The sequence below is a fragment of the Microtus oregoni genome, unplaced genomic scaffold (genome assembly GCF_018167655.1).
Source record: "Microtus oregoni isolate MIOR12 unplaced genomic scaffold, Mior012 000048F_ref0000485, whole genome shotgun sequence".
In the NCBI taxonomy this organism is placed as follows: domain Eukaryota; kingdom Metazoa; phylum Chordata; class Mammalia; order Rodentia; family Cricetidae; genus Microtus; species Microtus oregoni.
Genome location: NW_024543222.1, coordinates 8,175,535 through 8,202,231, shown reverse-complemented (window position 1 = coordinate 8,202,231; position 26,697 = coordinate 8,175,535).

The following is a 26,697-nucleotide window of genomic DNA, read 5'->3' as shown; positions in this document are numbered from 1 at the left end:
AGGACCAAGAAACCATGTACTCGAATCTCTGAATATGTGAGCCAAGATAAATCTTCCCTGCTTTTAAATTGCTCACCTGATATTGTGTTTCTGAAACTGAAAGCTGACAGGGGCAATATTGTATCCTTTTTTCATTTCATAGGACAGTAACTGAGCCAGGGCTCAGTGGTGTAGTGACACTAGGCAAAAATATGATCTATTTTCTGTAAATAAACTTTTGTTGCAAGATAGCTTTACCTATTTGTGTGTGTGTGTGTGTGTGTGTGTGTGTGTGTGTTGTCTCTCCCTGCTTTTGTTAGCTATAGTGACAGAGTTCAGAAAACATGGATTCTATGGCTCACAGAATTCAAAGCATTAGCACCTTGTGAACTCTATTTACATCCTGATCTGTCTGTCTGTCTGTCTGTCTGTCTGTCTTTCTGTCAGTCTCTATCTCCATTTACCTCATTTCCTTTCCCTGCCATACGTACATCATGGTGTACTCCAGCTTCTCTTCAATGTACAATCATCTTATCTCTGATCTTGTTTCTTAACAATGGTTTTTAGTATAGCTGAAAATAAATTTTACAATAGTGTTTAAATAAATACAGTGATGCCCTGGAATATGATGTTTCTCTTGAATCACTAAACTTAGTGTTACTTAGAGAAAAAGAAATTAGACCAATATTTCCTATGAGCAAACAAAAATGTTTAGCCAGAGTTTGCATGGGTTTCCTAAAGGAGCAATGTGTAAACTAACTATGAAATCTGTCACCCAGTTGGTAGGCCAGATGGCAGGATAGCATGCCACACATAGCCTGCACAGTAAATAAGAACTATATTTACCATCACCACTAAAGTCAATATTCTAACTTCTCATTTCAGTGGCATCTCCAGCTATCCTCAGGTCTGTCAACTGAATTCTTGATGTTGTCTCTTCTCCCCACTTCCCTTTCCCTGTTATCTCAGGACATTTCTCAAACATGAAACAAGACTCCATGCCAGATAACAGTTCTGTCTGACCCTGATCCATCCTCACACTCTCTCCCTGCCACATGAATATATAGTCACTAGCTGCCCTTACAAGGAAGTCCTTAAGTCTTCATGGCTTTGTCTTGATCCTTCCCTGTGGATCCGCTACAAAGCTCACAGATTTTTTGTTGAGTCATAGCTACTGTAGTGAACATTTGGGAAAACAAAAAAAGCACAGGACTTAAAGAAAGAAAGGGTTTCTTTCCATATCTGCCCCCATACTGGCTCCAAATGATCCCCTGATCGGCAAATGCTGAAGCGTGTGTATGAACCCTTCAGTGGCAAAGGAAAACAAGCCGCCCTTATTAGAAATTCTGCAGCTAGAGATGTAACATCATAGCTAAATTCAGTCGGAGACAGGTTGAGCAACAAAAACCAGGAGCCAAGGCAGTCTAGTCGGCTCTGAAATTTGATTCAGGCACCAGATTATGAATAGATTTAACTAGTTCACCAAATGAAAATGTAGATTTTGGCAATGACTGAACTTTTTTTTTCCTGCGGGGGTGGGAACAACCTATATGTGAAGTTCCAGTATGCACAGAGGAATACGAAAACAAGCCTTTCATATTATATAACTACTCAGTGTGGGTTAAAGGAAAACAATTAACTCAATAAATGCCAAAAAAATCAACCTTTTTATTAACTTGAATCTCAACCTTTCTGATTTACATTGCTCTGGCATACAAGCTATCTTTCATGATGTAGAAGAATACAGCACTAACCAGCAATCAATAACTAAGTACTGAGCCATGTGACTATATTAATCGGTACTCATCTGGTTTGCTTCATTTACTTATGAAAAGAGACATAAGCCAGCTCATTGTCAGTGAGCACTTAGAAACCAAATGGAAAGTGCCTTGAGATTTCTCAGATTCCCTTTCCTTCCCTCGTGAAGGTGGTGTGCCTCAGACACAACGAACTCCATTTTCCCTTAGTTTCCTGAACACTGACATTCAGATCATTATTATCCCAGGTTCTGTGACAATGAGCAAAGCAGAAAACAATGAAGAGTGGCAGTTGATCCTGCTTCTTCAATCTGGTAACCCAGTCCTATCCTATGTTGTTTTGTTTCAGCATAAGTTCAAAATCATGCTTTAAATATACTGTCTTAGTATGAAAACTTAGCAACATTGAAAACACTTGCCAATACTGTTTGCTATATCCCTGAGTTCAATACAACACAAAACTGATTTTTTAAGTGTTACTAGAAACATTGTTGGGAATTTTTGATGATTGATTTTTATTTCTAGTATTTCTTGCTTGAAAGATGGGTATTAAGAGAAATTTGCTTTGTATTGTGTTTGAGTGTGTAGGTATATATGCACATGTGTATGTAGGTGTGTGTGTGTGTGTCCCTAAATTGGAAGCCTGGTGATTATTTCAGCAGAAGAATGTACCCCTTGAGTGATGAAGACTCATAGGCCCTGTATCCTTCAAATCAGTATACTGAGGTATGATAGAACATGGTTAAATGTCAAGTCCTGGTTTTATCACGGTATTTTTTTTTTTTACATTTATGACTTTGTTTCTACCTCTTTCTAAGACTTGAGTTTGTCTCCTAAACATTGCCAGTATTGTGGTGGGTTGAAAAAGGTGTATATATTTTATTATCAGTCTCCAGTTGATGGAACTGCATGGGGAGGATTAGGAGATGTGACCTTCTTGGAGCATCACTGAGGATGGGATTTGAGGCTTCAAAAGCCTATCTCATTGCCCATTATCTTTTAGCCCCCTGCTTGTGGAACAGTTGCGAGCTCTTGACTACTGCTCCAGTGACCCTGGCTACTGCTCCAACCCCATGTCTGCCTGCCTGCTGCCATGCTACTGATTATAATGATCATAGGCTCTAACCCTCTGAAACTGCAAGCTATAAGTTATTTCTTCTTCTTTTTTTTTTTAGGGTGTTTTATTTTTTTTATTTTTTTTTCCATTTTTTTATTGAGAAAAGGAGAAAAAAAAAACAAGTTTCCACCTCCTCCCAGCCTCCCATTTCACTCCCCCTCCTCCCACCCTTCTCCCCCTCCCCCCATTCCTCTCCCTCTCCCTCTCCAGTCCAAAGAGCAGTCAGGGTTCCCTGCCCTGTGGTAAGTCCTAGGTCCTCCCCTCTCCGTCCATTTCTAGGAAGGTGAACATCCAAACTGGCTAGGCTCCCACAAAGCCAGCACATTACGTAGGTTCAAAACCCCGTGCCATTGTCCTTGGCTTCTCATCAGCCCTCATTGTTCACCATGCTCAGAGAGTCCAGTTTTATCCCATGCTTTTTCAGTCACAGTCCAGCTGGCCTTGGTGAGCTCCCAATAGATCAGCTCCACTGTCTCAGTGGGTGGGTGCACCCCTCGTGGTCCCGACTTCTTTGCTCATGTTCTCCCTCCTTCTGCTCCTCATTGGGACCTTGGGAGCTCAGTCCAGTGCTCCAGTGTGGGTCTCTGTCTTTATCTCCATCGATCACCAGATGAAGGTTCTATGATGATATGCAAGATATTCGTCAGTATTGCTATAGGATAGGGTCATTTCAGGTTCCCTATCCTCAGCTGCCCAAGGAACTAACTGGGGACCTTGGCTTGGGCATCTGGGAGTCTACAATTTGTGATCCCAAAGAAGCTAAGTAAGAAGGTGAACCAAAGGAAAAACATATAGTTGTCCTCTTGGCTATGGGAAGTAGACAAAATGGCCGGGGAGAAAATTGAGATCTTGGGGGTGGGGTGGGATGGGGGTAAGGGGAGATGGGGAGAGAAAAGGGAGAAGGGGAGAATGGGGGGAAATAGGAGGATTGGGATAAAGGAAGGTTGGATAGGGGAGCACGGAAGCACAATTCTTAGTTAAGGGAGCCACCTTAGAGTTGGCAAGAGACTTGAACCTAGAGTGGCTCCCAGATGCCCAAGCCAAGGTCCCAAGTTATTTCTTCTTTAAGTTGCCCTGGTACCTTATTACAATAGAAAAGTAGCTAAAACAAGCATTAGCCATGCTTTTGTGCTGGGAATAAGAGGGATCTACAGTGGTACCCAGGCCAGGCTAAACTGGGTTAAGGCAGAAGAGAGCACTTGGCATTGGAAAGTTGCACATTTTATGTAGTTTCACTAACTATTCTCATAAGAAACACATGACAGACAGAGATGCAGCGTTGGGCCAAAGTAATGGAGAAGTCAAATGACTGGGGTAAACTTTTTCCTGGTGTTTGGTCAATTGCTCCTTTCACTCATTTTACTGAAATCTGAAGTTCTCCTAAATTCCTATTGATAGCATCATGAGCTGCCAGGAAATGCTCTGTCTAGGAACCCAGCAACATTCTGCAAATACCTAATTTCTCTTTAAATCGGGATATAGTAAATTACATGGAAACCTTACAACTTTCCAAGCCAAACATTTCTATTGCAGCTTTAGACCTTCTTGGTTAAAGACGGTAATTATGCAAAATGTTTTCTTACAAAAATTCTTGGAGTTGGAGAGGTGGTTCAGTGGTTAAGAACCCTGGCTGTTCTTGCAGAGAACCTGAGTTTGATTCATAGCACCAATGTGGCAGCTTATAACCTTTTGTGTGTCTAAGACAGAAGAATCCTTGGGAACTCATGGACCGTCCAGCCTGGCAGTCCCAACACTGAACAACAAGACGCCCTGATGGATATTAAGGATAGACACTTCAGATTGTCCATTTATCTTCATCTATGCAATGGCACATACATGCCAGCACCCACACATGAACACTCTGTCACCTGCACACCTATCTGTCACCTACATGCGTATTATACACGCCACATGCAGTGTATGTTTCTTCTCTTGTCCTCTAATTCTGCCACTGCAAGACACTGAGCTGTGGAATGGACTCCACTACACGTAATTTTGCTACTCCCAACACCTGACCCAGCCCTACATCAGATCTTAGATGTTTTCCAATAGTGTTTTCATGTAACTTAAAAGTTTCATCCTAAATTTTTCTGCTATAAAATTGGCTCCTTTACAGAAATAAATGAGGTTTTTTTTTTTTTTTTTTTGGTTTTTCGAGACAGGGTCTCTCTGTGGTTTTGGAGCCTGTCCTGGAACTAGCTCTTGTAGACCAGGCTGGTCTCGAACTCACAGAGATCCGCCTGCCTCTGCCTCCCGAGTGCTGGGATTAAAGGCGTGCGCCACCACCGCCCGGCAATAAATGAGTTTTATAGACTGGAGACTTTGAAAAATATTGACTTATCCTTTAAAAACTTAATCCTCATATGCAATTTTTATCATATCTCCCCACTTAAACACTGTTCCCTGCAAAACGCTCCCTTCCAAACTTTGCATTCTCCATGTTCCTTTTTTATTAATACCTCACTGAGTTCAATTAGTCCTGTCAGCACGCACATAGATATGAGGTTAAACAATGAAACATCCACAGCCTGCCAGTGGCCATACAGCCAAAGAAAAATAACTCTCCCTTCTCTTGAAATGATCAGTTGCCAAAGGGTTCTAATCTAGGGGAGAAACCCTGTGAGTCTTTCTCCAATCCATGTTAGAATTTTGACTGACTAGATCATGTGAAATTCATGTGCAGTTATTCAAACCTATTGTTAGCTCATGAGATTAACAGCCTGAAGCAGACTTCACAACACACTTCCCCGTCCTTCAATTCTGATATTCTTTTTTACCTCCACTTCCACATAGTTCTCTGAGCCTTGGGGATGGACGGTTGCTATAAATATCCCATATATGACAAAGTACTCACAGTCATTTATTCTCAATACTTTCACCAGTCTTCAAAATTTTCATTGACCACTGCACACCACAGAAAGAAGATTCTAACCAAAGCAGGGAGAAGTGCAGATCTCTAAGTATAAGTACAAAAATATTTAGAATATAGTTTAACAATATGGCCATCTATTAAATTTACAACAGTAGGTCTATGATCTATAGAGCCATGGAATTTTGACAGGGGTTACAGGACAAAGCCTGAATTTCTTCCTGTGGACTAGACCGAAAATTCATTCAGACATCAATTGATTATACCCAAAACAGTCATGACACTATTGCACAAGTGGGAACATTTTGAATGGGAGGTCATTACTCAAGTGTGCAGGGTCCAGCAATGGCTAAGGCTATTGGTATCTTGTCTTCTACAGTAGGTTTCACTGCACCTTCTGGTACTATGAGAACTAGCCAGTAGTGAGAAAGTTTCCAAGTCAATTCAAGATGTGTTTCTTTTTGTCGTTAACCAAAGATGGGGCCTTAGCATCTAGGTATAGGAAGCCACCAAGAGCAATGGCAAGATCATGCATTGTTTTTATGAGGTCACTGGGACCTGTCTTATCAATTACTTGTAAGGAGGTATCCCATTCTTGGAACTAAGCTTTTATTTTAATAGCCCATGCCTTCTGGGTTATCTGTGCCAGCACTGTGCACACAAACAGGAAACAAGTACCCAAATTTCTTTTTAAAATGTGTTTTGTAATTTGTTTACAAATTAGAGGGTCTCCATAGACATTTTCATTCATCTTAAGTTTTGGTTAACTCAGCAACCCCTCACTCCTCTCATCCTCTTTCCCCCATAACCATTTAAACCTTTAAGCCTTAGTATTTCCCTATTTTCCATCACAAGGGTTCCACACCTCTGCAAGTATATTTTTAATTTTCTTCCATGACAATAAGTTTTCTATATGGATCTTATGTAGTTTTCATTTTTATTAATCCTATCTGCAAACACGGAAAAGTATGTCTTGCAAACATATTTTACCCATATATATATGTATATATACGTATATATACATATATACGTATATATACATATATATACATATATATATTACAGAATGTAAGTCTATAGAGCACACACATGTGTAAAGATAGAAAAACAAGCAAGGAGCCTCTAGAGTATTGTGATTACAAGTGTCAGCTCCTCATGGTTAGAGTTTGCTCTGATTCTGTTCAGGTATGTGACCTAGGGAGCACTAAATGGTAGATGTTTAAAAAGTTGCTGGAAATAAAGAGGAGCACACAAAGGCACAGCCAGATGTATGCACAGCCTTTTGTCTATTAGTGGAGAAACGGTGATGAAAAGTGATGAGGCCTTTAGGTTATTTCATTAGCAGAGAAAACATACAGACATTTTTTTTATAAGATTGCACCCATTACACCACCAAGATTTTAATTCAAACATTGTTTTCACCACTGACCATTAGAAAAACTTCTGCTACCCAAAGAAATTGTTATGTTCGCAACATTTTCCCTGGCTGTGCATTTCTCTGACCTTCTCATTTTTTAAATATTCTACAATGCAGACACATAAACAAAAGAAAGGCTAAAAATTATACTTTACTTCCTCCTTTTGACATTTATTTTTATTTTTTATTAATTTTTGTTGTGCTCTACATTTTTCTCTGCTCCTCTCCCTGTATCTCCCCTGCCCCTTAAACCCTCCCCCAAGGTCCCCATGCTCCCAATTTACTCAGGAGAGCTTGTCTTTTTCTGCTTCTCGTGTAGATTAGATCCATGTTTGTCTCTCTTAGGGTCCTCATTGTTTACTTCCTCTTTTTATGTTGAAGATAGTGGAGTTGGAATAGTTGATGAGAACAACCCACATGGGTGGTTATGCCTGATATGACATCACATTGTGGCAGGACATTGACATAGCTAAGGAATCAGTATGGCCTTTGGGTCAGAGGGCTTTCGCTATGAAGCTCAAATGGAACACAAATATCCAAAAGCATTGACACACATTACCAGTGAAGAGCACGACCCCATGGATGGAGGTGGAAAGATGATAACGAATTTATATGATTTGGACACAGAGTGTTCCATTGACTACCCTCACCGAAAGGCTCTAGACAAAGGACTTATGCAGTATCCCTTTTCTGGAACCCAGCTCACAGTCACACATCTGAGTTGGTCATCTTGTTTTTGTTTGTCTGTTCGTTTTTAGTTTTCCTTAACCTGGAGAGTTCATTGGCTATTCTCTGTCTTTCTTGCTTCAGAACTCCTTTTCTATTATTTTTTTTTAAATTTATGTGCGTGTGCATCTAAACACACTTCAGAGGCAGAAGAGGGCATTATTCTAGAAAACCCTAGGCTCCATTTTTTTTTAGAGCCATGAGATATGTAATAAGGGTTCTGTAAATGAACTCTGGTCCTCTGGAAGAAAGGCAAACCCTGTGGACTGATGAAACCTTGCTCCAGCCCTGACTTGGAAAATTTTGAAGAGCCGAGAAATGTCCCCTTTCTTTACTAGCAGATGTGACTTTCCATATATGGGATATATTGTCATGAATTCATATGTACAATATTCATACACAGCATGTATTACCTTATATGTTCTGGAGAGTGGAAAATATGCATTATAGATGGGGGAAGTGCATTTTCTTAATCATAACACAGTATGTGTATATGTGCATGCGTGTATTTGTATATGCATGTGCATAAGTGGTGTGTTTGTGTAGGGGTGGTTTCAGGGATGCTTGCCTATTTGCTAAAGAGAAAGAGATTTTGGAGAGAAATTGCATATCAGCATAAGGCCAGAAGAAGGCATCAGAGGCCCTCTACCTGGAGTTTCAGGTGACAGTGACCCACCACATGTGCTCAGGTCCTCTGTAAGAGCAGTGAATACTCACAACTGCTGAGCCAATCTCTCCAGTCCCTGAATAGCTTTGTAAGGTACTGTGTTTCAGTTACACATGTGTGTACAGGTAGGTACATACGCATAAATATTACACACTATACACACGAAAAACTAGCAATGTATGCATGGTTGCATATACACACATTAGTACAATTACACAATATAGAATACTACATATAGTATTCTATATAGGCTATGTCTTATATTTACTTAGATAAATAATTTTTGTTCTGCAATTTGACAAAAAAATGAACATATCAGATTTGTTCATCTTATTCCAGAGTTAACTTTATTTAATTTCCAAGTATGCCTCTTAGTGCTTGTAAAGAAGATGAGGCATGTTACTTTTTGACAAGTGGAAGAGGAGTAAGGAACCCTCTGTGAGTCTGTCTCTCACTAAAGTCTGTGGTAGGGTGTGTTAGAAAACAATTTTCTAAGATTACAGTTCATTGCTCACCAAACTTTGCTATTCTCGGCTGTTTCTATGTATCTTAAGATTGAGGCCGCTATCTATGCTGTCTTAACCACAGATGCTGGAGCAGCCACCAAACCTCCCCTGTCCTCCATCTGTTGTAGACCCATGGGCTTGTTCTGCCCAAGTCCATCATCAGAATCACTTTCCCACATGCTTCTGAAGTCCACAGGGGCATGATTTTGGTCTAGAAATTATCTCACTAACTTGGAAGCTGATGGATTTCACACTAAGGCTCCTGCACAGAAAATCCACAGGCTGACTTTGATATTCATTAATCATCGGGCTAATTTGTTTTAACATAGGAGTGCTGACAGTAGAGGAATATTATTCCAGCCATGGTAACGTCCTGATGGAGGCTACTGTAACACAAATAGCGATGAAGCTGGTAGGTCCAGGTTCAGACACGTCCATAATCACAAATAAATCTATATTGAATCCACATCTGCTGTGATCATTGGGTGGGCTAGACCAGGACAGGGGGGCTAATAGATTGCAACTAATTTTTGTGTCTATTTTAATTTTTAGACCAATAGATAAATTGAAACCCTGGGGCTTAAGAATTTGTTTGACAAATGTGTGTAATTGACCTTCATAGTCTTCGGTTAAGAATGAAAATAAATTTTACGGCCAAATAGGATAGATTTAGGTATCTTGCATCAGGCTGGAAGAAAATCAATTCAGAAAAGAGGTTTGCTGATGTAAAGACAATGAGAATAAGAGATTTCATTTAAAAATGCATTTTTATTTACATTGTGTGTGCCTATGAGTGTACGTGCACATGAGTGTGTATATGCAGGCACCTTGGCTTTTGGTGGATTTAAGAGGAAGGATTGTGGGTATTGCACCTCTTCTTTTACCATATTAGTCCCTGAGCGTTGGAATCAGGTCTGCAGTTTGGTCTTCAGGCGTCACCACTGATGATCCGTCTTCCCTGTTCAAAGTTAAGTGTTTTAAGTTATGGAGTTTTTGACTTGTTATGACTCTCCTTGATGAACATGTGGGGTTTTACTTCTATATTCTCCAGTTACAAATGAAACTAATACTTTTACAGGATCAATTTTGATGTCTTGTATAAGAGTGTAGTGAAATTAGGCCACATTGGGAGAAGACATGTCAATATAAAGATGGAGAAAAGTAAGGGTTTTTATTTTAATTGCTTTACATTTATACATGCCTGAGTTACTCTTCATTTTCTATATGTGTGTGTATGTGTTTATCTTTTAATAGCTTTTTCTGTAACATTTTTGATTATTCTCCATAGTCTCTGAAAGTCTCTTGTCTCATTATGTTATTACAAATGAAACTCAAATCAAATAATTTAAATCATAGAAAGTAAATTGATCTAAAAAAATTTACCTGAAGACTTTCAACTTGTTAGTACTTGAATGGGGCTAAAGCTAATACTGTCTAGCTTTTAGATTCAGGAGCTATGTGTTAACCAAAATAGCATAACAGCTTTTTATGTTTGATTCTCTTTTTAAATAAAATTATAGTCTGAATAAAATCTATAGCAGGCTCATTCTCTTGATAATGTCTTCTTAAACATTATTCCCAAGAATGGTGACTGCCCATTTTCCATAACTGAGTTTCTAAAAGTTGTTGAAACATTCCTTTTTGATTTGGTTTATTCGCGGAGAGAAACTGAATAAATGGCTGTGAAGGAAAGAAACACAGTGTGGGGGCACACTGAGCTTTAGAGGACCGGTTCAACACACAGCTCCCCCCCCCCCCCCCCCCGGCCACGCAATTGCGTGCATAGGATAATGCGCGGGTGGGGGTAAGCCAGTGAGGGACTCCATGCAGAATGCTTAGCAGTGACCTGTCCTCCCTTAAGCGGTAGCTGAGCTGCACTTCTCTTAAACAGTAGCTGAGGTGCACTTCTCTTGATTGGTTCACTCGTTATGTTATTAGAGAAATTCTTAACTCCTTCCACGGGGAGCTATTTTTCTGTCTTCGCTCTTTTCCCAGGGTCTGTTCCCGGATCCCAGACCGACAGGACCTTGCCAGAATGCTGAAAGCCTGTCTGTGCTGTGGCGTCCCCGACGGCTACCTGCCAGTTGTCTTCCGCACTCCTGGAGCACCTCAGTTTCACACAGGACAGAAAGCGGTTTGACACTCACCGTTCATTTTCCTTATGGGTACTGCCCACCAAATATTAAAAATAAACCATGTGACTAAAAAACTAATAATAAATAAATAAAACAAAACACTGTTACTTGGTGGAGCGCTTGTCTTCAACAGATCACTTTTGTACTTACCATATGGAGAGAAATACAATGACAGAATGGGATTTTTTAAAAAAAAATTAAGTCGTCTAGATAAGAGTTGTAACTCAAGGTTGTAAGTAAGTAGCATAGAGATCCATCCATCAAATTAATTTTAAAGAAGATTCTTCACTAAAATAAATCTTTATTGAAGACATATTATGTTGGTGCTGTCCCCTATAAGGATAGGGGAAATAGATACCATTATACTGAAAGAGAGAGTCAAACATTGGATTAGAGCCAAACATATCTTAGTATGTATTGCTTATGGGTTTGGAGAGATGTGGAAGTGGTTAAAGGCTCTTAATGCTTTTATGGAGGACCCACTTTTGCTCCCTAAAATCCATATCAGAGGCTAATAACTATCTGTAACTCCAGCTTCACTCCAAACACCGATTCCTGGCTTCATGGGCACTTCATTCAGGTACGTCCCCTAACACACACACACACACACACACACACACACACACACACACACCAAATAAAAGTAAACTAGACAAGCTATACCTATAGGTTTTCACAAATAATTCTGCCTAAACATGAGGTAAACAAGGAAAGTGACAACAGACAAGGCAAAGTCAACGGAGAAAAGCCCATGAGGCCTCAACCCTCTATGAACAGCTACAGGGGGAAACTAAGGAACGCTGAGAGTCACAGAAAGTCTTCCCCAGGAAAGAACCCACCAACTGGTTGTTCAATACCAGATGGTCAGCCATGAAACAAACGTACAAGTGACATTATACAGACTGTGCAGGTTGTATTTATGATTTAGGAATATAGATATTCATCTGTAGAGGAATAAACAACAATTAGAGCAAACAGAGGTTATAAATTTGAAAGAGCAAGAAAGTATACCGCAGAGGGTTTGAAGGGAAGAAAGGGAAGGGAAAATGATGTGATTATATTATAATGTAAAAACATAAATAATTTTTTAAAAATGAGGTATTATTTCAGAACCAAATGCAAACATTGGTTCTTTAATGTAGGTTATGTAAAACACCTAATTTAAACTGAATGATTTAGTTTAAAATTTTCTCATTTTCACACACACACACACACACACACACACACACACACACACACAAGGGATCACTCCCTCAGACTTCCATATGCAGCCCTGAGGCTTTTTAAATAGATGATTGACATATAAACCTGCAGTAGTTTGTAACAATATTTCGCTTTGCATCTGTATAAGATTTTACTTACAGTCTTCGAAACCAAAGGAAATGTATCTCTGTTATAAACTAAAGAGAGTTATTCGGGAATGCTGTTTTCCCCATTTACCCATACTAACTTTTACTTTTCCTACTTTATGGCATAGGTACTAGATAATTTAATCATAATTATAAAATAAGTAAAATAATTACTTTTAGGTATATTTTAGAAGCTGCAATTAGCATCTTATCTGGGAATTTGAGTTTTATTATTATTTAATTTACTGTGAAAACATGTAATACAGTACGTTTATATAATTTGTTTAAGCAAATGACTCTTAAGAAAATAAATAGAATAGTTAACTTTTGTCTGGAACCAGACAAGTACATCCTCAGGGCACTTTCCTGGGCATTTCCTGTTCTTCATGTAGGACCCTTGCAAGCAGATCCCCCTATCCCTACAGCACAGCTCTCTCAAACTGAAACATGCGTCAAAGTTACAGTTATATGTGCCTGTTATAGCAAGTGAAGAAAAGCTAGTAGGAAATCTCGGTAGTGGCCCCGGCACCATTGGTGTGACTTGGGAGGAAGAAGCTAAGGAACCAGGGAAGGATTTTACTGCTGCTCTTTGCTACTGGAGACTGAATGGACGGTTTGGGCCACTGCTGGGCCAGCCCTTGGCTGCTCAAGTATACCTCCAGCTTTCGAAAAACCCACAAAGGAAAACTGTTGTTGTGCTGTGTTTTCTGTCTTGGATTCTTGTTTAGCAAAACTATCTGTCTGAAATTATACATTTTGAAATTCACTTTGCTTTTTTTATGTTCCTATTTTAACTTTATTAGATATAATTGGAACATCCAAATTAGCAATATTATTAATTAAAAAATATACCTTATAATAAATGTGACTTGTTTTTTAAAGGTTTATTTTTATTTATGCATGTGTGTATGTATGTGTTTCTGTGTGTGTGTTTGAGTGCATGCACTGTGTGTGTGTGTGTGTGTGTGTGTGTATGAGAGAGAGAGAGAGAGAGAGAGAGAGAGAGAGAGATAGAGTGAGTGTTTTAAGGCCAGGAGGAGGCAATACATCTCTGGATCTCTGGAGCTGGAAAAAGGAAAAACAGGTGTCCTGGAATCAGAAGGGTGCTGGAAAACAAACTTGGGTCCTCTTGAAAACCAACAAACCAAGTGTTTCTAACTGCTGAACCATACCTCCAGCCCCTGGGGTGTTTGGAAGTCATTATTTATCTTCAACCAAACGCTGTTAAGTTTCCCCTCTGGCTGAATCGCAGTGGAATTCCCATTTGTTTCTTCAGCCTTATGGGTATCTGGGGAAGTTGGTCGATGGTACAAAAAGACCCACTAAATGCGTTGTGTAGTATGAGTTTAAGATGTGTTACATTTGTTTATTCTGTGGAATATTTGTTTAATGATGCAAAGATATGTTGTGTTATCGTATGTTGCATCTGTTTAGCTCTAGAGCTGTGTTACTGTGTTTGCCTAAAACACTTGATTAGTCTAATCAAGAGCTGAACCAATAGCTAGGCCGGAGAGAGAGATAGGTGGGGCTGCCTGGCAGAGAGAATAAATAGGAAAGAAGAACAGAAGATGGAGGAGCAAAAAAAGGAGAAGGAGAGGAGGACACCAGGGGCCAGTCACCCAGCTACACAGCCAGCCCCAGTAAAAGGGAAAGAGAAGAAAATAGAATAAAGAAAGGTAAAAGCCCAGAAGCAAAAGGTAAATGAGATAATTTATGCTAAAAAAAAAAAAGAAAGAAAAACTGGCTAGAAACAAGTCAAGCTAGGACCGAGTAGTCATAAGTAAAAATGTCTCTGTATTTGTTTGGGAGTGGGTCACAGGCCCCCAAAGAGCAAAGAGTTTTAAAAATGGAAAAAATGTATTGTCATTTTAAAAGGAGTTTTTAAAGTTCATTGCTCTCAGTAAAACTAACACAAATAAATGAAGCTATGATTCTTTCTATTTTAAAATAATAAGTTTAACGTATTTTTAAAAATTATAAGCTGTATGGTGGTGGTGCTCACCTTAAATTCCATTATTCTAGATACAGAAAAAGGTGGATCTCTGTGAGTTTGAGTTCAGCCTGGTCTACAGAGTGAATGTATGATGTATTTCCAAAAAAGCCAATATTTTATTGTGTTTTACACATTTAAAAAATTTTATTATGCTATTGTTACATTCTACATATAATTTTTATATCAAATTCATAAAAACATATAGACTTCTAACTCTCCCATTTCTGACAACTTAAAATAAATGAAACAAAGTGATAATATTTTTAACTTCAAAAGATTAGTATTAGTCATAGTCTATAATAAGAACATGTTGTTTTACAAATATTGTTTTACTTTAATTTCTATAAGGCATTTTATATTCAATTTTTTATTTTAATTTCTATAAGGTATTTTATATTCAATTAAGCAGTATTCAAGATAAGCCTAGCGTCTTTCTCTTGGTGTATACATAAAATCACAGTGCTTAATTATCTTCTTGAGATGATAAGAATAAATACATAAGGGAAAAATTTAAAATTTGGTAGAGAAATTCTGCAGATTACTTTGGTTTGACCACTTGTCATGGCTAAAATCCTTCAGTACAGCGAACCCAGTAAACATGAGTAAGAGACATTTGCTTCAAGAAACTACAAAAATTTGTGTCTTTCCAACCAGGGTGCTTGCATGGGACTGACCTAGACTCTCTGCATACATGTTACAAGTGTACAACTTGGTCTTTGTGTAAGACTCTTAAGGGTGGGAGCAGGTGCTTTCTCTGACTCTGTTGCCTGCTTTGGGAACCAATTCCTTCTACTAGATCACCTCATCCAACCTTAACAGAAGAAGTGATGCCTAGTCTCACTGAAACTTAATATGTCATAGCTGGCTGGTAGCCACGGGAGGCCCACCTGCATCTAAAGAAAAACAGAGGAGGAAGAATTGATGGGGGAAGAGACTATGGGGAGAGGGAACTGGGAGGAAAGGAGGGAGAGAAAAATTGGTGGGGATATAAAATCAGAAACATAAACAATAATTAATTGTATCTTTCTATAAATGTCTGTCTGGTTATCGTTAATATATAATTGGCGTGGCTCAGAGTCCTGACAAGCTGTTGAAGATTTTCGCTTTCGTTGCCTATCTGTCTGAACCCCAATGGAACACAAAGAGCAGTAAAAACTGATGAGAAATGGGAAGATCAGAAATTGACCACTTGACTTTTAGCACACTTGTCATAAAGCCAAAGGCTAAGAACGACATCTCTAATCAAGGAAGAAGACAAGAGTCAAGAGACAAGTTCTTGCCTTTTATCTCCATCTGGACTGGGGTAAGAGAAAAAATGAAAAAAAAAAAAAGCCAAGAAAGAGCTGGAGAAGTTTAGAGATATCTCCCATGAGAACCAAAGTCCCATGGTTTTTGTAATCTGATTTCCAGGCCAGAGGAATCCTGACAGGCATTCAAACTCTGAACTGCTGTACAAATCAAAGTAATGCTATCTTAGAGCACATCCTTTATTAAACTTGACTTTGGTGGAGGAGTAAGCAGTAAGAAGAGATGGGCAGTGGAGATCAAAGGTCTGCATGCTAATCCTACCAAGAAGGACCTCAAACCAAGGAAAAGATATCTACAGCAGATGCATGATTGCTTCAGGTCCTCATTTAAAAGGCCCCTCTTGTGTTAGTGCAGACTGGAGACGATATTTAAACAATTACCCGGAAAGACCATTTTTGTACACCACCACAGCTCCTAAGGAAAACGCAAACTTTCCCTCAGTAGTCATACAAGAGAACAGAATCGTTCTGAAAATCCTCAATAGAAATGTGACACACCCCTTAAATGGGATTTAGGAGAAAGTCCAGAATGGGAAGCGGAGGAAAACATGGGCATGAAATTCTAGGTGATAAATCTCTACAGAAGGTTTTTTTACATGCCACATTTTTATGGTTTCACACCATTGTGGATTCAGATATGACATAAAAGCAATTTTTACCTTTTTCTTGATATGATGTCTTCCTTGGTCGATTACGCTGGTCTTCAATGCATGAATCTCATTGACGCTGAAAATCATAATACAAATGGAATAACATTAAAAACATGTGTTACCATAATAAGCTAAATTATGTGCTGGGCATGGTGTCTTGCCTGTGTGACATTTCTACAGCTGAAGGAGGGACCTGAGTTACGTTTCCAAAATTTTCTATGTTTATTAGAGAAACATTAGTTTCAAAAATGTTTCTCAAGTTAAATTGCAGAGCAGAGCACATAAATACTGTCCTATCCAGACTCTGCTAGAGAATAAATGATTTATTGCAACACGAATAAATGACTTGTTGTTTTCCCAAACACTGTCAATAAGATAATTTGACCCCCAAGAGATAGACTAAGGAATAAAGCAGAGATTTTGAAGGCCCCACTTCTCAAAGGCTGACACCAAGTGGAACTAATTGTCAGTATTAGGAAACTCTAAACTTATTCCATGAAGCTTTAGTTAGAAGCAGACTTTGGCCAAAAGTCACTCTAGCAAACTCCCTCCTCCCTCCTCCCTTTACATCCCCTGGTTCAGTTGTTTCCCCTCCATCCATTGTACAACATCCAAGATTTCACATGGAAACACCCCATGGCGTGTTTTTCATTGCAGGTTAAAATCAACTTTAATTTTGTTATTTTTTCCCTCTAAGATGTCGCCCATCCCATTAAAATGATTAGGCTTTGCCTTGCAATAGTTACCTGAGGTAAGAATCAAATTGGCAGACCTAGCCCAAAGAAGGGAGGCCAAGGGCAGGAGAGATGCCAGGGGAGCTGATGTGGAGTGAGCTGTCATTGTAGGGGCTCGATTTCACACAGTGATTTGAGATGCTATGCATGCAGGTCTGATGATAAAGCAACGGGTTGTTATGCTTTGGAAAACAGCACTGCATTTCCTCAATGCGAGGAAGGAACCTACATGCAGGATTACATTTTATGCACAGCAGCCATATATCGGATGACAGATGTTAACAATGGCTCCTGCTAGGTAGATCTGAAATGCTGCGCTTAGCTGACTTCGAAGTGTTGTGTTGCCTTTTGTTCGTGACTGGAAGCTCCGGTATTGCCTATATGAGCTACAAAACCATCTATTTAATGCTATAAATGAAATTATGCTCGACAAACTGGGTTTTCAGTGTGGTAATGTGAGGCATACAATAGAGCTTATGTGAAGGACATTGGAAAAGATTTTAAATGGCAGTGTTCCGTGTTTCCTTAGCAAAGCAAAATGGCCCTTTACAACCAATTGTATACTATGACTGAAATAGACCAGCGATTAAAAAAAAAGATTATTTTTAACCAGACTGGTGAAAATTTCTGTCTTGTAAAAATAATTTTTTTAAGAAAAAACTTTATGCAATTCTGGTGAGGATTAAAAACATCACACACACACACACACACACACACACACAGTTTAGCAACAATTAAGGAAAAAGAAGCCATGCATTTAAAAGAGAGCATGGTGGGGAGGAGTTTTGCAAGAAGGAAAGGGAAGAGGGAAATGATCTCAAACATAAATCTATTTTTAAAAATCAAAACAGAGACCAAATTAGACAGAAGCCATTTCTTTTTACTTTTATTATACATTTTTAAAATGTAATTACTTTATGTATGTGTTTTGTCTGCCTGTATGTCTGTGCAGCATGTGAATTCTGTCCCCACAGAAGCCAGAGGAGAAGACTGGATGCCCTGGATCTGGACAGTTGTGAGCTGCCATTTCAGTGTTGGGAATTGAACCCAGGTCCTTTGGAAGAACAGCTAGTGCTCTTAATCCCTGAGCCATCCCTCTAGCCCCCCTCTTTATTTCTGTAGTTTTTGTGAAACTCTGTATCAGTCCATGGTTGAGATTATCCTCATAAGCCTGTTTTTGCAGTGGCAATCCCCTACATCTGACAGGTAAAGTTCTCGGTCTTCCTATAAGGGAAATAATGTGTCTGCCTCTTGGAGTGTCTGCTTGGATTTTGAGTGAGAGTTGACTCCATGACTCTGATAGAAGGATTATTTCTATTATTTATCTTCTCACTAGTAAAGATAATAATTGCATCTTAACTTTCCTTTGTTGGACTGAAACATATGCTGTCTTATCAATTTGAAACAAGGGTCTCTTAATGGAGTAAGGGAAAGTTACTTAATGGAGTAGGAAAGTTACTTAATGGAGTAGGAAAGGACTCAATGGGTAGCCACACCCATTCTGTGACTTTAAGAAGACAAAGAAACCTATCCCCTCCCTGCCCCAAAGCAAGTTCTATGATTTCATTCTCACCATCCTAAAAGATAGATATTCTTTACATCAACACAATTCTTTAAATTTAGTTCTTTGCTTTCCAAAGTCTCCCAGAAACACTGTTTTTAAGAGATGCCTTCTGGTTAGGGCCAAAGTATATGCTATGATTTCCTTGCTGTAGACTAATATTCATGTGTGTGTGTTCCTGTTTCATCTGTCTGACAATTGATAAATCGGTAATGAAAATGTGTACATTTGTACAACAGAATATTACTTGTTTGGTATGAAAAGTGAAATTATGGAATTCAGAAAGTAATTTGATGGATCTGGAAACAATCCTTCTCCATGAGATAACTCAGGCCTAGAAAGATTAATGTCACGTTTTCTCGCATCTGTAGAAATCAGCTTTGAATCACTCATGACCAAATATCACTCAAATATATATGTTTCATTTGGGATACATATAGCTATCGGGGAATTGGTAAAGAACTATGGTGGAGGGAGTTCTTTCAAGAGAAAGTAGAAAGAATATGGTTAAATAAAGAGTTGAAGGTGACTAATGAAATGGAAAATATTAAATTGGCCTAGGGCAGTGGTTTTCCACCTGTGTTCACAGAGTCACATATCAGATATCCTATATATCAGATATTTATATTACAATTCACAACTGTAGCAAAATCACATTTTGAAGTAGCAATGAAAATAGTTTTTATGGTTAGGGGTCACACAGCATGAGGAATTGTATTAAAGGGCCACAGCCGTAGGAAGGTTGAGAACCACTGGCATAGGGGTTGAGATAGGAGAGCATGGTCAAGAAAGTAAAACAGGAAGAAGCCTACTATAAAAGCATCCTAAGACACACACACACACACACACACACACACACACACACACACCACCTGGTATATCTTTGTTGTCTACTACAGGTTAAAGAATAAAAAGTTCAAAATCAGGAATTATTTCTCATTTATGAAATTGTTGGTCAGTAGAACCCCAAAGACCCCAAACATTTTAGGCTCTTACCAATGTTCTTAGTTGCCCCCAAAACTTGAGAACATGGAACTATTGCTTTTCAATAAATGGCCACAGTGCTAAGCTGACTCCCAATGGCTTATCATTAAGCCCATTGATCAGTGAATCTTTCAACCCTCACCAAAGAAGTTTCTTTCTTCAATAGATGGTGATTAGCACAGGGACCCATGACAAGTCACCATGCAGTGAACAAGTGACTATGGAATGCTCATCCCTAAAAGGGATGTCTGTATCATTCCTCCTCTTCCCGACACTGAAGGATCATTGTGGATGAGGGAGCAGCGAGACTGTGAGAGGCAGAAGGGATGAATGACCACAAGGAAACAATGTTTTTAGACACAACAGGGCCATGCACACATGAACTCCCAGCACTTTAGACAGCACACACACAACTTGCACAAGCACAAGCCAGGCAAAATCCCAGCAGAGAGAAAGGAGATGGGTTTGAATTCCCACCATAGACTCTGGACCTCTTAACAACTGATGTTGCTGGGAGGGTGGAAGTTGAAGGAAACTGTTCTTTCATTCCCGGCCACTCTGACTTGAAATAATCACACAGAAACTATATTATTTAAATAACAGCTTGGCCAATCACTTAAGCGTATTGCTAGTTAGTTTTTATATCTTTGTTTAACCCATTTCTATAAATCTGTGTATCACCACAAGGTCATGGCCTACTGGCAAAGTTTGGGCTGGCTCCAATGGAGGGGTCTGGCCCTGATGTATATGTCTTGCTTTTACTGGTTAATGATAAAGAAGCTGCCTTGCCCTGTGATAGGACAGAGTAGAAATAGGCAGGGGAAACTAAACTGAATGCTGGGAGAAAGAAGGCGGAGTCATGAACAGCCATGTAGCTGCCATGTAGCCACTGCCATAGCCACCACCAGAGAAAAACTTGACAGAACCTTGCCAGTAAGCTACCGCCACATGGTGATACACAGATTAATGGAGATGAATTAGTTAGGATGCAATAACTAGCCAATAAGAAACTAGGTCTAATAGGACAAGCAGGGATTTAATTAATAAAATTTTTGTGTGGTTATTTTGGTTCTGGGCAGTCGGGAACGAACAAGCAGTCTCCCTCAACAGAAGTCACTTTTCTGTAGGACCATAGTCCATAGTAACTGAATCATGTTCCAGCAGAAGGCTACTCATCTAAGAGCATTTGGGCAGCACAAGTTGGACTAGGTGGGTTGATTAAAATAAAAAGAAAGAGAGAGAGAGAAGAAGGAAGGTCAAGAGAGAGAAAAGAAAGGGAGCAATAAAGAAAGGAAGGAAGGAAAGAAGGAAGGGGTAGGGAGGGAGAGAGAGGGAGAGAGAGGGTGAGAGAAGGAAAGGGGGAAGGAGGGAGGGAGAGAGGGAGGGAGGGAGGGAGGGAGGGAGGGAATAAGGTCAAGAAGAGGGCACAAAGATGAGTGGGAAAGTAGAGGTGGATATGGAAGGAGGTGAGGAGAGGTGGATATGATGAAAATACATCATAAGAAGGTCTTAAAGAATTAATAAAAATACAAAAAGGAAGTATAATCTGTGCTCTATAAAACCAGTATCTTAACATTGGTTGTCTTTTTCTGAAACAATTGCAAAGGAAGACAATGTTCTTTCCTCACATATTCTTTGATACTTTTGTGGCAACAAAGTTAGGAGAATTTGCAAGAAAGTGATCGTGAGGACAACTCACCCAACCACAAAAATCCCAAGAAGGGATAGAACTGTGGAAAATACATTGACAAAGCCCCCAGCATCAACTGGGGACTTCAATGTAAATTATCTTCATTCTTTTTTATATTTAGCCATCTGTCTAAAATGTTGACCCAACAAAAACCATCAGGGGAAAGCGTGCAGAGCTATTTATTCATTTGTGTTTGAGGTGCCCTCTCTGCACCATCAGATGTTTTATAGATTAAGAGGGGAGGGGAACCTTCTGTGGGAGAGAAAATAAAACTAAGGCCAAGTTTTCTTTCTGTCGTTACCCCTTCCCTGCTTTTTCTTTTCCTTTGCCAGCCCCTTATTGCGACTTTGACAAATGACAATACAAAAGGAGAATTTATGTTGGGTCTCGGCGATTAGCACATTATCACAAGCAAAACAGAACCCTCAGCCTCCGCCACTGGGGAGCCATTGAAGGAGGCTTTGAACGTGATGCATGGGTCAAGACCCATTCCTGCAGAAGTGAGGTTGCTGTTACACTGGCTGAAGTCAACGTGAAAATCCTTGGAGAGTCAGGTGAAGACACTGAGCACTGGATGAGGAACATTTAGCAAGAGAGGTCATTCTGGAAAGGAAGGAGGAACCGATCTGCTCCCTGAAGACTGCCGTGTTGAATGATTTAAGTCTACCTGTAGGAAATGCCTTCTACTTTATTACTTTCTAGTCTCCCTTCTTCTTTGGATAAAAAGGAAAAGAGAGAGAGAGAGAAAGCAGAGAGCACAGATCCTTCTTCCCTTCATCTCCTGCCACTACTCATCAAGAAACTCAGTCCAACCTCCTCTCCACAGTCAGTGGATTTTATAGATGATGCTCTAATATTAGGCCACAGTGGACAATAGAGGATGTGGCATTCCAGAACATAACACAAACTTTGACGATATTCACAATTCATTTAAATACTTGGCATATATTGTTTACAGCTCTGGAATCAAATATTTGAAAACATTAGTCATGAAACAATCTCAGGGGAAAATCAGTGTAACATTTTAGCCTATAATACAAGTAGAACCTACAAAGCATAAATATATTCTTTAAAGATGTGTTTATGTAAAACCTACAAAGCATAAATATATTATTTAAAGATGTATTTATTTGTTTATTTTTATGTGTATGGATGTTTTCCTGTAACTATGTAGCATACTATATACATTCAGTGCCCATGGAAGCCATCCGAACTCTTAGAACTTGACTGATATGTTATTCTGAGCCACCGTGTAGATACTGGGAACTAAACATTAATTCTTTGCAAGAACAAGTGATCTTGACTACAGAAGTAACTCTCTAGTCCCAAACCCATTCTTAAAATGACCAAAACCTAGAGAACATATTTTGGATAAATTAGTCAGAAGAAAACCTATGTACAAGTTCTTAAATATGCTACTATGTTTTTTCTGGGTGTTAGACATCTAGCTAGTGATTTATTGCTCATAGCAAATAAAATTAATTGGACCTAGAGAAATATTGAATGCTGGGATATGGAATGGCACTAGGCCTTTGTATCTTTAAAATGATTAGTTGGGACTGCAGATATTAATATTAGTGGACCAGGGCTCAACTAGGGATGGCTAGCATGTTAGATCAGATTATTCTTTCCTATGGGTGATGTCTTTTGTTCTAAAAGATGCTTGGCATGAATCCTTGACCTCTTGCCATTAGTCATCAATGCCATCTCCACAGAGGTGATAGCTAGAAGTGTCTTCAGATATTGTTTGGTATCATTTGGTTAGGAATGGAGTCAGATGAGAAGCAAAACTGAGTTTGGGTGAATAATATTAATGTGAACAGAAGGCTCATAAACTCTGTCCTTCCAGTTAGTTGGAGCATCCACTGTCATGTCTTTTAACCATTCTGGAGAATACAACCCTGAATGGGAATTTTATGTCTGTCTTCTAGGAGCTTAGGAATCATTACAGAGAGGGCTTGTAAGATTCTAAGAATGAAAAGCTACAGAGATTTGTCACAAAACATCATTTTCCTGGAAATGACTGGCCTGTTGCATATAAGAACTTATGCTAGCTGTGAGTTCATGCCTAAGATTTGCATAAAATCTTAAATATTTGTCTCAGCCCAAATTCATGTGGCTTCTTGTAGCTTTGAGAACTACAAGGCTACCTCCTAGGGTGTGGCATTCCCTCTTCACTGTCTCCTCTCCTGAAACTGTTTCCATGAGTTTACTGAGGTTTTCACTCACAATGCAGGGAAAGCCCTCAGTACATGCAACTTCAAAAAGGTCATTGGATATTAAATATTAAATGGAATTATTTTAAGGACAAGTCATTAGGAAGCATTCCAGTGTCAGTCAGTGGTGGTGAGGCTGGGATAACACAGATTCAAGCAGGTATTATTAAAAACAGTGACTTCCATAATACATTTATAAATTATAAAGAAATTTCAAAGGGCCACCTGCTGGTCCTTTTGAAATCTGAAGAAAATGTGTTCATGATGATTTCTGGGTAGGTTCTAGCTTCCTGACTTGTATTGTCTAAGCCTACCCACAACACTCTGGTTTTCTACATTCCCCTACTTCTGTCCATAGTAATCCTCTCCTGAAAACTTCAGTCTTCTCTTCCATTTCCCCATGCAGTAACGTCTAATGGTGTGATTTTGTAGAGGGATCATTTTCTGGAGACATTTCTTCAGTGTTATTCACATGAGAACTACTGGTGTCAAGCAGGTAGTTACCAGATAAATTAGCCAAAAGCTTGCAGTTCACAAGCAATTATCCAGATAAAAATTTTGATCCTACTGCACGTACTGGCTTTGTGGGAGCCTAGGCAGTTTGGATGCTCACCTTACTAGACCTGGATGGAGGTGGGTGGTCCTTGGACTTCCCACAGGGCAGGGAACCCTGATTGCTCTTTGGACTGACGAGGGAGGGGGACTTGACTGGGGGAGAGGGAGGGAAATGGGAGGCGGTGGTGGGGAAGAGACAGAAATCTTTAATAAATAAATAAATAAAATTAAAAAAATAAAAGACCAAATACAAAAAAAAAAAATTCCAGAGTGAAGACTCAGAAACACAACAGCTTTAAAGAGGAACCAAGGTCCTGTCTTGTAATTTCTGAGTTAATGGGCATTTTTATGTTGATTCAAAGTGTATAATTAGAATTAATTATCCAGAAGTAGCCAATGCGCCATACCATTTATCATTTCCTCCTGGATTCTAAATAGGCTGAACGTAGATTTGGACACACAGAATAGATTAGGTATCAGGTGTACTGCTAACAAAGCTAGATTTCCGTTTTCTAAATTGGAGGCCAGCATGCTTTGTACAGGTTTCCCCATGAAATAATCTTGCATATATAGATGTAGAACGATCAGAACAAAGTAGAAGTGTCGCCTCAAAGAGCCTTGGGACACTAAAAGCATGGAATGAGAAAAATCATTGTATGTCCTGCAAGTTGAGCATAGATTCTGTGCATAGAATGACCGTGGGATCATCAGTTTACAAATGAACAGTTTTTCCTCTCCTCTGGAGATTAAAAATGGCACCACGTTCTAGATCATATATAGGCAGTATTTATGTAAGTAACATAGATCTCACTATGCAGAGGTGGTACATTGTTTAAGGCTGGAGACACAGAAAACGGCTTCTTTAACTCTAGTCTTATTGAGGTAACAAAAGCAAATCTGTATAGAGAAACGGTGGAAGTTGACCAGCGTGATATTAGTTGAGATTGGACCTAAGTTTGATGGCTCATATATAAGGAGCACATCAGAGCACATGAGTAGGGTGGCAAGGAGTCCTACAAGAGGGATAGAAGATAAACACAGAGAAGAGAAAGGTGATTCTCTTGGTGACATAAAGACCTTCCCTGAACTCACAGCCTCTCTCCCTACATAAAAGGCTCTTCTTGTTCTCTTCTTATTCAGTGAAACTGGTCAAGAAATCTTTGGTAGAAAATTATGAGAACTCTCCTGTTATTTCATTAGCTCCTGGAGATTATGCTTACAGCCAAAAACATGGCCCCCAAAGTAGGAATCTTGAGAGACACGAAAGGCCATCAGGGGATACCCTTTTGTGTAGAAAGTGGGTTGAATCTGATTACTGTTGTTTAGAAGAGCTACATGACCAGATGCTTGTTTAGAAGAGCTACATGACCAGATGCTTGTTTAGAAGAGCTACATGACCAGATGCTTGTTTAGAAGAGCTACATGACCAGATGCTTGTTTAGAAGAGCTACATGACCAGATGCTTGTTTAGAAGAGCTACATGACCAGATGCTTGTTTAGAAGAGCTACATGACCAGATGCTTGTTTAGAAGAGCTACATGACCAGATGCTTGTTTAGAAGAGCTACATGACCAGATGCTTGTTTAGAAGAGCTACATGACCAGATGCTTGTTTAGAAGAGCTACATGACCAGATGCTTGTTTAGAAGAGCTACATGACCAGATGCTTGTTTAGAAGAGCTACATGACCAGATGCTTGTTTAGAAGAGCTACATGACCAGATGCTTGTTTAGAAGAGCTACATGACCAGATGCTTGTTTAGAAGAGCTACATGACCAGATGCTTGTTTAGAAGAGCTACATGACCAGATGCTTGTTTAGAAGAGCTACATGACCAGATGCTTGTTTAGAAGAGCTACATGACCAGATGCTTGTTTAGAAGAGCTACATGACCAGATGCTTGTTTAGAAGAGCTACATGACCAGATGCTTGTTTAGAAGAGCTACATGACCAGATGCTTGTTTAGAAGAGCTACATGACCAGATGCTTGTTTAGAAGAGCTACATGACCAGATGCTTGTTTAGAAGAGCTACATGACCAGATGCTTGTTTAGAAGAGCTACATGACCAGATGCTTGTTTAGAAGAGCTACATGACCAGATGCTTGTTTAGAAGAGCTACATGACCAGATGCTTGTTTAGAAGAGCTACATGACCAGATGCTTGTTTAGAAGAGCTACATGACCAGATGCTTGTTTAGAAGAGCTACATGACCAGATGCTTGTTTAGAAGAGCTACATGACCAGATGCTTGTTTAGAAGAGCTACATGACCAGATGCTTGTTTAGAAGAGCTACATGACCAGATGCTTGTTTAGAAGAGCTACATGACCAGATGCTTGTTTAGAAGAGCTACATGACCAGATGCTTGTTTAGAAGAGCTACATGACCAGATGCTTGTTTAGAAGAGCTACATGACCAGATGCTTGTTTAGAAGAGCTACATGACCAGATGCTTGTTTAGAAGAGCTACATGACCAGATGCTTGTTTA